The following is a 13,242-nucleotide window of genomic DNA, read 5'->3' on the forward strand; positions in this document are numbered from 1 at the left end:
GGATTGCCTTCCTCGTGTTCACCTCTTTCTGCGGTTGGTCATCCTCAACATGAAGTTGACATGGTGATGAACCCTCCCTGTGTCCATGACAGCCTGGCTCAGAAGAAAAGGGTTGAGCGGTTGTCAACCCAGCAGAGAGTCAGAGCTGGACCTTGAAAAGATGAGCCTGTGGGCAAGTTGGAAAGCAGGTGAGTACTGCAGTAGAAGTTTTTTCTTACTTTTTTTTTTTGCACTGCTGGACTACATATTACAAAAAAAAAAAATTACTGGCGTTCTGCCTTAAGATAATAACATGTTTGTTGACTTCTTTGAAAGAGGTAGTCAGACGTGGACAGAGCGGAGTATATTTTGTACCTGTGAACAAGGTTATGTTAAACAATATGCATTAGCACTAGTGCACAGACTGAGGATAGCCTCTAGCAAAGGAAACATATTTGATTAACTTGAAACTTGATGGTCAAAATATGAGAATGCCCTCCTACCATGGTGCAACCTCACCAGGGTCTCCACATGCCACCTAAAGCATGCAGTTGTTGTAGTTTTTCTCTACATTTAGCCCTGCTTCGGGCAAGTAGGGCTAAATGTACAGCTGGGTAAACCAGTGCTCGTTTTGTCTGAGATCACTTGTAATAAGCCTGCTTGTCTGTCCTCCCCCTGCCATCCCTCCCTTCTTGTTCCGTCCCCACCTCTGGCTGCATCTCTCCCAGCTGGCTGCATCTCTCCCTGCTGGCCACCTCCTTCCGACCGTGGTTTTTGGGATGCCCTGCTCCTCTGGTGGACCATGGCAGATGCCTTCAGGATGGAGAGCGGAGAACGTCTGTTTTCCGCTCTGCTTCATGTGAACACTGAGACACGAAGGCACTAGCAGCCTTCCCATCTCAGCTGTCACAGGAGTTCCAGCAAAGGGCTGCTCTCAAACTCCTGTACTGGAGCTGACAGGTTCAATAAAGAGAGCCTGTCACCTCCAAATGCTATCACACAGGGGATTGTGTGATAGCACAAGTTAAATGAAAAAAAAAAAAGAAAAATTACACAAAGAAAAAAATAATAAAATAAATAAAAATGTTAAAACGTTAAAAATAATAAGAAATATAATAATCAAAATAAAAAAGCAATAAAGTACAAAAAATAAAGAAAATATAAAAATAAATAAAACGAACCCTGCTTCCCCCGACATCTGCATGTGAATAAATGCATGCGTAGGGCATTGTGTGTTTGTGTGCTTTGAGTACTGCCCCCATTCCACTGTGCCATAATGTGGTAGCTGGGCATTAAAGGGTAGGTTTACTTTTCCAAGTAATTTGGGAAAATGGAATTATCTGCTCAAATCTGGTCCCCTCTCCCCCCCACTATACTTACCCTTTGGCGAGCAGCCCTTCCCCTCTGCTGATATGGGTGTACTATCTGTACCCCATACTGTTGTCCAGTACAGCCCTGCGCCATGGATTTGAATTTCACTCTCAAATTGCGAGCACTTGTTGGTCCGCGTGGTCACCTGACCACACTGACCCATGAGAAGTACTTCATAGCACCGTTAAATACGGTTTTGTTATTTTTTGCATCAGGACAAGTAGATTGTTATGAAGGACAAGTAGATTGGGCCCCCACTTTAGTCCTTGGACAAGCAGTTTTTTTTTTTTTTATTTCCACACCCCTGGACCAATATCAGGTCCATCAAATTCACTATCTGCTTTAAAAAAAAACAAATGTAAAGATTTATTTAATTAACACAGATATATATATCTGTCTTTTATATCTGTTTGGACTTCTTTTTAAACTATAGGCTATTGGTCTTTAAGACTAACTCTGGAGAGTAGTTAAAAAAAAAGTGCCCGCTCTGGCAGATGGAGGATGAAGTGACCACCTTGCTAGGGGATGATCAAAACAGAGTATTTTTTACCTTAATCCTTGGTGCATAGTCTTCCACCCCACTGGTTCCAGCCCGTTATCAAATTAAATGGCAAAACAGTGGTCTTTTCTTCCTTTTTATCTTATGCATTCACTCGTTTTACATTGCACTAGCTGGCATCATAGTAATCAAAGTGGAAGATGCTTTTGAGATGATTAACGTTTCACTAACAGGTGCATATAATCTCCATTTTTTATTTTTATGACCTGAAATTGACCTCCTTCTAAGCTGCAACAACCTGCTTCAAGTTGCTTTTGCATTACTATTGACTTATACGGAAGAAAAGTAATTCTGATGCGAACAAAAGCCCATTGATACAGGAATTAAGCCATGCAAGACTAGCAACTTGGCAGAATAAAAAAATGTCCTGACACTGGTCTTCCTATTCACCTCACCTTCCTATTCAGATTGCCATTTATGAAAATAAAATTTACAGAACTAGAAAAGAGCTTGAGAAAGTACAAGGAAGGTTCCAAAATAGTCACATTGGCAATACCACCTTTCCACCAATCGCCTTAAGTGCTTTTGCTTGTACAGAGCACATTCTGCTAGTGAAACCATCTGGTATTAAATACTCCAAGGGGAAACTCCATCTCTGGATTGCGGTCGATCCTTCTGTCTGTAATTTATGCTCATAGACAGATCAGTATAATTTGGCAGACGCTCCAAACTAGCTGAGATTTTTCCAAGATGATGCAGAGTGCTTCCATGAATAATGCACATTTCATGTTACGAGTACTGCGCTGTGTGGATAACCGCTCCACAATGAGCACAAGGCATAAATTATGCAGTCATTCATTACCTTTGGGCAGACAATTCAGGAAAAAAGGTCTACATAAGAAGAAACTGGTTTTGAATTGTCTGAAGGAAATATTAAATTGCTTGTTCCCATGTAAAAGAGTCAAAGTAAAATGTCCCTGAAAAAAAACTGGCAAACATTTATAATTTAAGCACATACATGTACAGAAATCACATAAAAGGATTACATTTTCTTTATTTACCTTTTACTTATTTCAACCATCAGAAAATAAAATGAAATGGAAACAAAAAAGCTGCAAATGTTAGCCATGAAAAAAAAGGCCTACTTAATTCAAAAACGCGGCAGGGCCAATTCAGTTTGATGGTTCTGTACTGATAAGATGTAGCTTTATATTCATGAAGCCGAATTCCCACAAACTCGCTGACAATATTACGTACTTACTCTATGATAGAGTTTTTTTATTGTTTTCTTTTTATGTTAATTTTCTATCAGCAGCAGCTCTAAGTTGGGGCATTCTCAAAGAAAATCTGTCACAAAACAGCTCTTGGACACACTGTATTCACAAATAATCATAGACAGAATAAAATGTATCTGCCAAATGTGTCAGTGTCCAGATAAAGGCTAAATACAGGATGTGCATCTCCATTCTGAAAAACTGCCAGTAGTATCCCAAGCTCACAATTCTTTATCATTTAAATGGTGCTTAAATCATGGGAATTTCATTTTGGCGCAGGTATATCAGAAGCAGAAGTCCATGAACCCATTGCACTCCTGACCGCTATGTCCTGAAACAAGTGGTGGGTGCTGCAGTGCCCAACGGATGGCACTGTCACATACACAAACCATAAATGGGGCACTGTCACTCCAGATGGTGAATAGCACGTCTTTTATTGATGAAGAAAGTCCAAATCCCATTCGCACTGCCACAGTCTCAAAACCACCTGGTATATGTAGCACACACTTGAAGGGTTTTTAAAGTATTGATATGTTTATTCAATGCCCAATGTCACATACTGTCATATGGTGCTAACGTTTCGGGTCCGCACAGGGATCCTAATTGATGAAGGGCATATGTGTGATACAGTATGATGCAGTTTCGTCAATAAAAGATGCGCTATTCACCATCTGGAGTGCCGGTGCCCCATTTATGCTTGTTTTATCAGAAGCAACACATTGTAAATTGGTGCCAAAGAATTTAGTACAATGAATTTAAACACAATATTATTCTCCCCACTAGTACAACTATAATAGTTTCTATTACTATATTAACCTAATATTTATCACTGTAATTGTATACATTTTGCCTGAGATTTTAACCTAATGTTAGGCGTTAATTTTTTGTGAAAGGTAAAAAAAAAAAGGTTAGGTTTATGAGTTAGGTTGAGCTTAAGAGTTAGGTTTACATGTCAAGTTAAGATTAAAACATGTCTCTAGCGAACCTTTTTTCTGTTTTGTTTTGTATAGACTGGTTAGGGGGTAGAACCTCTATTGCACTTTAATGTTCTCTACAGCCTATTGGGGAGATTTCCCCTCACATCCTGTCTCAGTGTCAACACCGCCACCAGAACATAAAGTCAATGGACATCTAAAGACATTGGAATCGCCAATAGGGGCACAGAAAGCAGCAAACATTTTTTAGCAGAATAGATGAAGAATGGAAACCCATCAGCTGTGCCCCCTTTGGAGATTTGTTGTCCACAGGACTGGTGGAGAGGGCAAATCTCCTCAATAACATTGTTGGCTTACTATTTAGTCAGTGCGTGACTGTTACTAGCAGGGTTATGCACAAAAGGGTGAAGAGTTTGGAGAAGGCAGGAGAAGTGAACAATCTAGGCCAGGGGTGGCAAACACAAGGCCCGCGGGCCGAATCCGGCCCTCTGGACCTTGTAATGTGGCCCGCACAGCGCAGGGGTGTGGAATTCGTATCGCCCGACGCCCGGGACATGTAGTTCCGGGCACCGGGCAAGTGGTTTTTGCACTGTTTTAGCCCTGCTACGGACAAGTAGCAGGGCTGGCTTTCTTTGAGCGCCGAGAGCGGCGCTACGAGCGGGGGGGGCGTGGAGCGCCGAGAGCGGGGGGCAGGGAAGGAGCGCTGAATGAGATGGGGACGGAGCAGAGGGCGTGACGGAGCGAGGGGCGTGGTGCTGTGATGAAGCGGGGGGCGGGGACGAAGCGTTGAATGAGATGGGGACGGAGCAGAGGGCGTGACGGAGCGAGGGGCGTGGAGCCGTGACGGAGCGAGGGGCGTGGAGCAGTGACGAAGCCGGACGGTGGAGCTGTGACAGGCTCTGTCACCTCCCCCAGCCTCTGTCCCCGGCGGCCGATGCTCGTTCCTATCACAGGAGTTCTAGCAACAGTGCTATGCTAGAACTCCTGTGTTGGAGGTGACAGGGTCAATAAAGAGTACCTGTCACCTCCAAATGCTATTACACAGGGGATTATTATTCCCTGTGTGATAGCAATACAATAAAAAGTTTTTTTTTTAAATAGTTAAAAAGAAAAAGTAAAAAATATTAATTAAAAATGCAACTAAATAAAAATGTTAAAAAAGGCGATTAAGTAAAAATAATAAAACAAATGAACATTTTTTACAAATTAAATAAAAACAGAAAAAAATAAAACCAGCCCCACGCGAATAAACGCGCAGTTTATAAAACCAGTAGCAACTGAATGCAGAGGCAACTATTTATGATAATAAAGAGTAGATGCATAGTCCTATACAACCGGCCCTTTGAGGGTAACCATACTGCTGATGCGGCCCCGGATGAATTTGAGTTTGCCACCCCTGATCTAGGCCAACATAGCTGAAATGGAAAGTGAGCTGAATTGGAGAATTTTTCGAAATTGTTCACTTCTCCTGCTCTCTCCAATAATAACCCTGTAGATGTTTTTAGTGTGATAAATACTTTTTTTTCCATGACAAAATGTATAAAAGGAGGTAAAGTTATTTGTGTAGAACATTTGCTTGAGCCAATTTTTTGAAGACAAACACTAACATATTTGTCACAAACATAGCTCTCAACTATCCATCTCATGATTTAAATCCCTCTTAAAGTGGATGTATAGCCCAAACTGTTTTTTTGTTTTGGATAGAGTAGGGGAGGAAAAAAACCCTGCCAGTTTATTTTTGTTGTCTGTGTACCATTGGGAAGAGTTCCCTTCACTTCCTGTCTGAGAGACACAAAATGAAATGAAAGGGTATTATACTCTTAAACAGTTGACACCAGAACAGGTGCTCCCTTTGAGGGAGTTCACCTCACCTTCACTTTTAGTGACAAGATTAACATTTTGGATTGCCCACCACTTTCTGCTTCAGGGACAAGGGTTACCAAGACAAACAGAGAAGGTGAATCTAATCCTAGAGTGGACAGCAATAAAAAACTGACAGCGGTTGTAAATCTTCCACCTTTTATCTAAAAATAAAAAAATAAAGTTTTGGTTATACATCCACTTGAACAGCTCCATGATGCCTTGATTAGTATAAATACAGTACATGTACTGTGCACCTACCAAGTCTTTTTATTCCTCTTTGTGAATTATAAAATATTAGAGTTCATTGACAGCTAAAATTGGCACTTTCTGTTTTTCCTCCATCTCTGACACATATCGTCAGTCCATTTTTGAGCACATAAATCCTCAAATGGCCCCTCTCTTGCTTTATATGCACTGCATTCTGTAGACAATTTCACTGAGCAAGTGAACACCTTACAATTAGAGCCATTTCACCCATGTGAGACACCTTGCTAGCAACACAATTGCTAAATATGTAATTTGTATTATCCAATGAGTTAATTCCTTCTCTGCAAGAAACAGTGATATCCTACTTGGTTGGTGCAATGAAGTGTCAACAGCATTTCAGGCAGTGATGTAGCAACTTCCAATAATACCTTGTTCACACGGGTATAAGAGGTCGACTTCACACCTAAGCATTGCGGTAAGACGTGGTAAAACAGGCATTTTAACATTTTGATTTTAAATAGCACTGCGTCACACTACACCAACATGCCTTTAAACCGTGGTGGTGCACTGCATTGAAAACAAATGGTGTGGGTCTAGCTCTAGATGCAACAGGGCCCTAAAGCAACTGTCAGCTCAACTTTGGATATGCATAGATGCCACACATCCTGGATTTGCCAGGACAATCCTGACAATGCTGTGTCACAGCCATGTCCTGGTATCTCCCTAAAAGCAGAGCATACACTGGGCAGCACAGCAGCCAAGAGACAACCATAACCTTTTTGCTGGGAGCTCCATGTACAATCAGGGTATGGCAGAAGGTAATGCTTGTCCTTGTGAAGCACTTCTGCACTGTGTGCGCTAATCCATTGTTACTAAGACCACGGAGAAAGGGAGTAGCCTGGATGCAACCCTTCCCCTGCACAAGACAATCTCATGCAGGCAGGGAAAGACAAGGATGATTTGTGTAACAGGTAAATCCTGGGATCATCAATAAGTGACTGACAACTCATGGGAATCTTTACTACAGCGCTGTGTGTGTTATATGGGCTCTGCTGGCTTCTCTTAGTCTGTAACAGCAGCTGCTGTGCATTGTGCTGCAGACCCATCTGTACATATATATGAATGCACACAAATACAGGAAGCCAGAACACACAGCTGTCTACACAAGGCTTCTGGGAGCATGCTGGGGACATGGCTGGATGAGAAGGTCCACATCCATGGTGATAGGAATGGCACTGTAATGATGTCATACTACTATTGTTCTGAGAATAGCTCAAGAGGTTTAAAGTGGTTTTCTACTATCGGAAAAAGCTTTGGAAATCTTATTAACATACTTAGCAACTTTCTGTAAAGGGAAAAGGAAGATTGTTAAAGTAGATGCAAATCCCAATTTAATGTCTTTTAGATTACATTATATATACTGTATATAAACTAAGAATGGTGGGTTGCACATATGCATGTAATCCTTTATATTGGGTGCCTATCACTAGTGGATTCCACTCCACCAATTTCTGTATAATCACCCCAAAAGCACTCCTTCATAAATGCAATTGTATTTAATTCTCAAAATTTCAAATTCATTGTCTATGAACCTACAGTATGTACTAGGGAAGCACTGAAATTGAATTTTTAGACCAAAACCAAAACTAAAAAATTTGTCAGGCTGAACCCGAAAATTAGTTTTTTTTCCCCCCAACCTTTTTAAAACATTTTTTAACTATTTTTAAATTATTGTTTTTTAAAAAAAAACTTTACTGTTGGGGGCTTTTAAAATAGAAAAAGAGTTTGAAGACACTGAGTCCTAAATCATTTTCTGCAGCCCCTGTTATGAATGAACAGGAAGCCTCTATACTGAGTGCTCCTGTCCATTCATAAACTATGGCTGTAGTATGAGTTACTCTGTCCACAATCATAAATGAGCAGGAATTGATGTAAAGCATTCTTTGTCCTCAGTTATTTACAAACATTCAGCATTCAGTCCTGATCGCTGAGTGCTAAGCCAGTCTCCATCCTGACTCCTCCACCTGTCACAGGAAGCTGTGCGGGGTGGTTCAGGAGGAGAGCGTGGCCTCCTGTGACAGCTGACAGCTTTCTCCTGCCACCATTGCCCCTCTCGGCCTCCTGCAAGCTTGTCTCCTCCCCATGGATGCCGGTCTGTATCCCCTCGGATCCCCCCTGCCTCTGCCGACACAGGCGGGGAGAGCAGTGGGCATCGGAGGGGACACAGACCGGCAATATACTGAGTGCTCCTGTCCATTCATAAACTATGGCTGTAGTATGAGTTACTCTGTCCACAATCATAAATGAGCAGGAATTGATGTAAAGCATTCTTTGTCCTCAGTTATTTACAAACATTCAGCATTCAGTCCTGATCGCTGAGTGCTAAGCCAGTCTCCATCCTGACTCCTCCACCTGTCACAGGAAGCTGTGCGGGGTGGTTCAGGAGGAGAGCGTGGCCTCCTGTGACAGCTGACAGCTTTCTCCTGCCACCATTGCCCCTCTCGGCCTCCTGCAAGCTTGTCTCCTCCCCATGGATGCCGGTCTGTATCCCCTCGGATCCCCCCTGCCTCTGCCGACACAGGCGGGGAGAGCAGTGGGCATCGGAGGGGACACAGAACGGCATCCAGCGCGGAGGAGAGAAGCTAGCGATGCACTGAATTTTCGGCTGTATTTTCGGTTGTTATGGCATTTTGGGCAAAGTACCATTTGCGGCGGCAAATTTCGGTACTTCCCTAGTATGTACCAATAAACAAAACAATTGGGGTGATTATATATATATATGTTATATATATATATATATATATATATATAAAAAATTTATTATATATTATTATTTATTACATGTTCTACATGTTAAAGCTTATATGAAAGTTTATTGATTGGTTTTATATACTTTATACTTCCAACAAAAAGCTTTGGATATCTTTGAAATGCATAGGATTTTTGCCAGCTAAAAAACCTTTAACCCATCAGTAGCAGACACAACAGGTATCGCGGAAAGGTCAGTGTGAAATTATGTTTTTGAAATATCTTGTGCGAAATATGTTTGCAGTGTGATGAGTGTTTATCACTGTATTCTCTGCAAGAGCAGTTGGGTTGTCACACTCTAAATAGACTGTATGGACTAAAAGTTGTAGCTAGATAAACAAATACATACATCATTTTATAAATGAACAATACCTTCCTGGCTGTGTTTTTGTCCTATGTTAAATCTTTCTCTATATACAGTATCTTAAATTTAAATTGTACAATAGGTGAATAATATGTCTCTTGTAGAACTACACTCATTTTAAATGACCCCTAATTGAACTTCAGTCTCCACTTTTGTAATTGCTTGCTGGACAAACAGCAAAAAAAGTGTCCCTGGAATTCTTTTTCTTTTTTAAATGTTGGCAATTACGGACATGTTAATCACAGAGCTTACTGGCATTGTGGCTGTCATTTTAACCAAGCTAATAGCAGGTTCAGTAATCTTCTGCATTACTTAAATGCAGTCTGCTAATGCCTGCTAGCAGCTACCTAGATATATTTTTTACCATTCTTGAACTGGAGCTAAAGGTTGCTTTAAAATCTTCAACAAATCTGTCTGAAGCTTTGAAAAAGCTTGATGTACACACTACTCCTATACATGATAAAGCCTGTGTGAACAAGGATTTGGATAAAGGAATCTAAAGTTCCTTGATTCTTCCATTGGCAAAGCATTGCTGGCGACAGCATTGCCTTCATATCATGGTCCTTACTGAACTATTTACCATATTATTAGTTTTGTTACCATAATTATTAATTAATTACAAGGCAAAGGGGAGGTGGCAGGATCTAAAATTACACAATTTTCCCTAAAAGACATTGTGTGACTTATACAAGTGGTAATTTGAAAAACCGAGATACAACTAGGGTTTATCACTAACTGACCTTTGTGTAATTTTACACAGAACAATAGTAAACCTCTGTGTTTTGTAATCTTAAAGGAGCATTTTTTAAGTTTTAATCAGATTGTTTTAATAGAAAAAGTATTGCAAACCACCAAAAAGAAATCCAATTATTTTCAGGAACCAGACAGTCCCTAGGGAAATTAAGCACACAAGCTCTGATGCTCTTTTCAATGATCCCAATTTGGTTCTCTTGCATCTTTCTTGAATACAATTAGGCTGGGTTGGGATAGGCTTCCAGTTTAATTTTAAACATCACAAAACTGACAAGTCTTCTGTTATGTTTTCATATGACACTCGTAATCCTTCTAAAAGTGCTGTCACTTCTGTTAATACACAGCTTGAAATATAGGCTCAGTAAGAATATTTGATGATTAAAACTATGACTATCAACAAAAGGCAATGTTTCATAATTAACACATTGACACGCATATGCTTTTATCTGTGGCTGCATTGTTTAACAGAAAAAGAACCTTCCCACCATAGTTTTCAAGTAATAACAACTGCCTTTGTAAATGATAGAGTCAATTACTCATTACAAAGTTGACTAAGACGTACAAGTATAAACTGCTCAAACTTTGAGATTTTACAATAGTATTCTCATCATAAAATTCAACTCACACACTAATACTTCAAAGGTTTGATTTTGTTGTTTGCATAACACAGTTCTTTAACCACCTTTCTGCTGCTGTATTGTAAAAAAAAAAAATGGCAGGGAGGTGGACGTGTATTTCTGGAAGGATGTCTGTAGACGTCATTTTAAAAATGTCCACTAGGCACTGCTGTACCCATTAGTCTCTACGTACCAAGCCATCCTCTGGCAGCTCAGTACACAGAGACACTGCGTAGAGCCCAGCCAACTCATCACAGCTAGTACGAAGTTACTTACTGCAGAAGAAGGTGAGAATTCGCCATAAACTGGGAATGGGAGAATCAAGAAATGACTCATCAGCAGCAGCTGGAGACTCATTCATTGATTCTCAATGGCTCAGTTCTTGTTTAATCCGTTCACTGCACCCCATCTCCTAAACTACTGATCTCCTGCCTGCCTCTGCATTGTGACCTGTATATTAACCCTTTATCTCCCATGTCCTGCACATCAACCCCTTTATCTCCATCGTGCTTCTGTATATGACCTGAGCATCAACCCCTTCACCTCTTGATCCCTCTGTGTATGACCAGATGTGCTATCTCTAGTTCACCATTACCAAGCTCCATGTTTAACCCCCTCAACACTACTATGCTTTTTCATTTCCAAATATCTGCAGCAAAAAATGAGATCACTTTGGGTTGTCTATTTTCCAAAAAGGCATTATTTCACTGGTGTTCGTACTGCCCTGGCATTTTTTTTTAAACAGAAAGTAACATAAACAGTTAAAAAGAATGATGCTAGGTTGTCCTTTACATAGTAGAAAATAAAAATCCTAGTGGTTATTAAATATCACCAAAAGAAAGCTCTATCTGCCTCAAAAAATGATATAAAATTAATTTGGGCAGTGTTGCTTGGTGAATCATTGTCAAACTATCACAGCCCTATAAACTGAAAAACGGCTTGATAATGAAGGCATAGTACAGGCTGGTACTCAAGTGGTTAAAGTAGAACTAAACCCAGGAATAAAAATGTAATATATCGCAGCTTACCAGTCCTTAGATGTGGTGGCTCTAAAGATTTTCTCTTTTTCTTTAAGCTCAGAACATTTTTAGCAAGTACAAAATTTACCTGTTGTCAGAAATGCAATGTCCTCATCACTTCCTGTGAGATAAACAGGAAGCAAAAATAATTTTATCTTTATTGTGTAATCTACAAGTCCCTCACCCTTTATATAATGGAGATAAAGGTAGACATGTTTAATGTCCAGCCTGTGTGACAACTATTTTTTGAATAGTCGATCTGTCTTTATATTTGCCTTTATAGTGGGACTCAGACAGGGAACAAAAAGGGTAGCACTGTAAGTCAGTCAGACCCTACTGCATTGGAGCATTATGAGAGAGATCTCTCAGCACAGTACAGAGAGGGCTAAGAATGGTAAACATTAACCTCAGCCACCTCCTTGAAATTACAGGAGTTGAAAAACTTCAGTTTTAAACTTTTTTTAAAAGAGCAAGTAAAATGGTAAGCAACAATTTGTTTTATTTTTATTTTTTAATGTTAAGATAGGAACTGTTAAATACACAGATACTGTATATCCAGATACAGATAGGTTGAACTAGATGGACCTTGGTATTTAATCAACCTCACTTACTATGTTACTATACATATGTATGCTTTGTAAATGGGAACATGTATCAGATAAAAATTAGGTGTTATCCCAATTTGACTGCAAAAGTGGAAATGCACTTTTAGTGATTTTCAAGAGTTACTGAACAGAATGACAGATCTTTTGGCAGATACAACAATTCATATATATGCATTTCAGCTGTGTATTGAGCTGCTTGCCTGTACTTCTGCTATGCGCATATGCTAACATATTGATCTGAATTTGTAATGTCATCTGCTAACCCACAGTCAGATGCAGTGACAGCTGATCTGTCAAAACGATACCCATAATTAATGCTCTAATGGCATTCTTATAGCAGTTAGTTAAGGGGATTTCCTCAACAACCTGGCTACTACAGCTAATGGGATATTTGGGTACGATAACCATGAATGGGAAGGTCTTCCACCGAAAATTATAAGAAGATCTGTCTATATCTCTATGTATATATATATATATATATATATGCATACATACTGCCACTGTTCTAGATTTACCATGGCTTTTATCTCTGATGCTTCCAACATTCTATAACTCCAAGCACTTGTGTGTGAACATGAGTACTTTCATCACCCATAACTGTTTTGTATTGCTTAAAAGTCAACCCCAATGTGGTCTCAATGTCAATCACAAGTGATGGTTGAACCAGTAGCACAGAATAGTAAAACACAGTTTAGTAACTGATATATACTCTGCTGTTTGAGGAAATTCTGGGCCAATCAATGGTGCTAGCGACAAGTGCTATTGATTTTAAGTGTAGAGTCAACAGTGCAATCAGACTGTACTGAGTTTACACAAGGTAGTATTTGTAGGTATTACAACATTTGAAGAGGATTTTTTAGCATCTTTTCCTGAAGCTCTTAGGAATTCACATTGAGTTTATTCCTGATGATGTCAACAGTGTTCACCGATGTATGTGTGTGTATATAT

At 40.0% G+C, this 13,242-nt stretch overlaps 1 protein-coding gene across 1 annotated transcript in view; it reads right to left on the reverse strand.

Moving 5' to 3' along the window:
* The window catches only part of LRRC75A (leucine rich repeat containing 75A), a 215,985-nt gene that overhangs the window by 52,541 nt on the left and 150,202 nt on the right, over positions 1-13,242 (reverse strand). The window lies entirely within an intron of this gene.

Source organism: Nanorana parkeri, unplaced genomic scaffold (genome assembly GCF_000935625.1).
Source record: "Nanorana parkeri isolate BGI_ZX_2015 unplaced genomic scaffold, ASM93562v1 scaffold181, whole genome shotgun sequence".
Taxonomy (NCBI): domain Eukaryota; kingdom Metazoa; phylum Chordata; class Amphibia; order Anura; family Dicroglossidae; genus Nanorana; species Nanorana parkeri.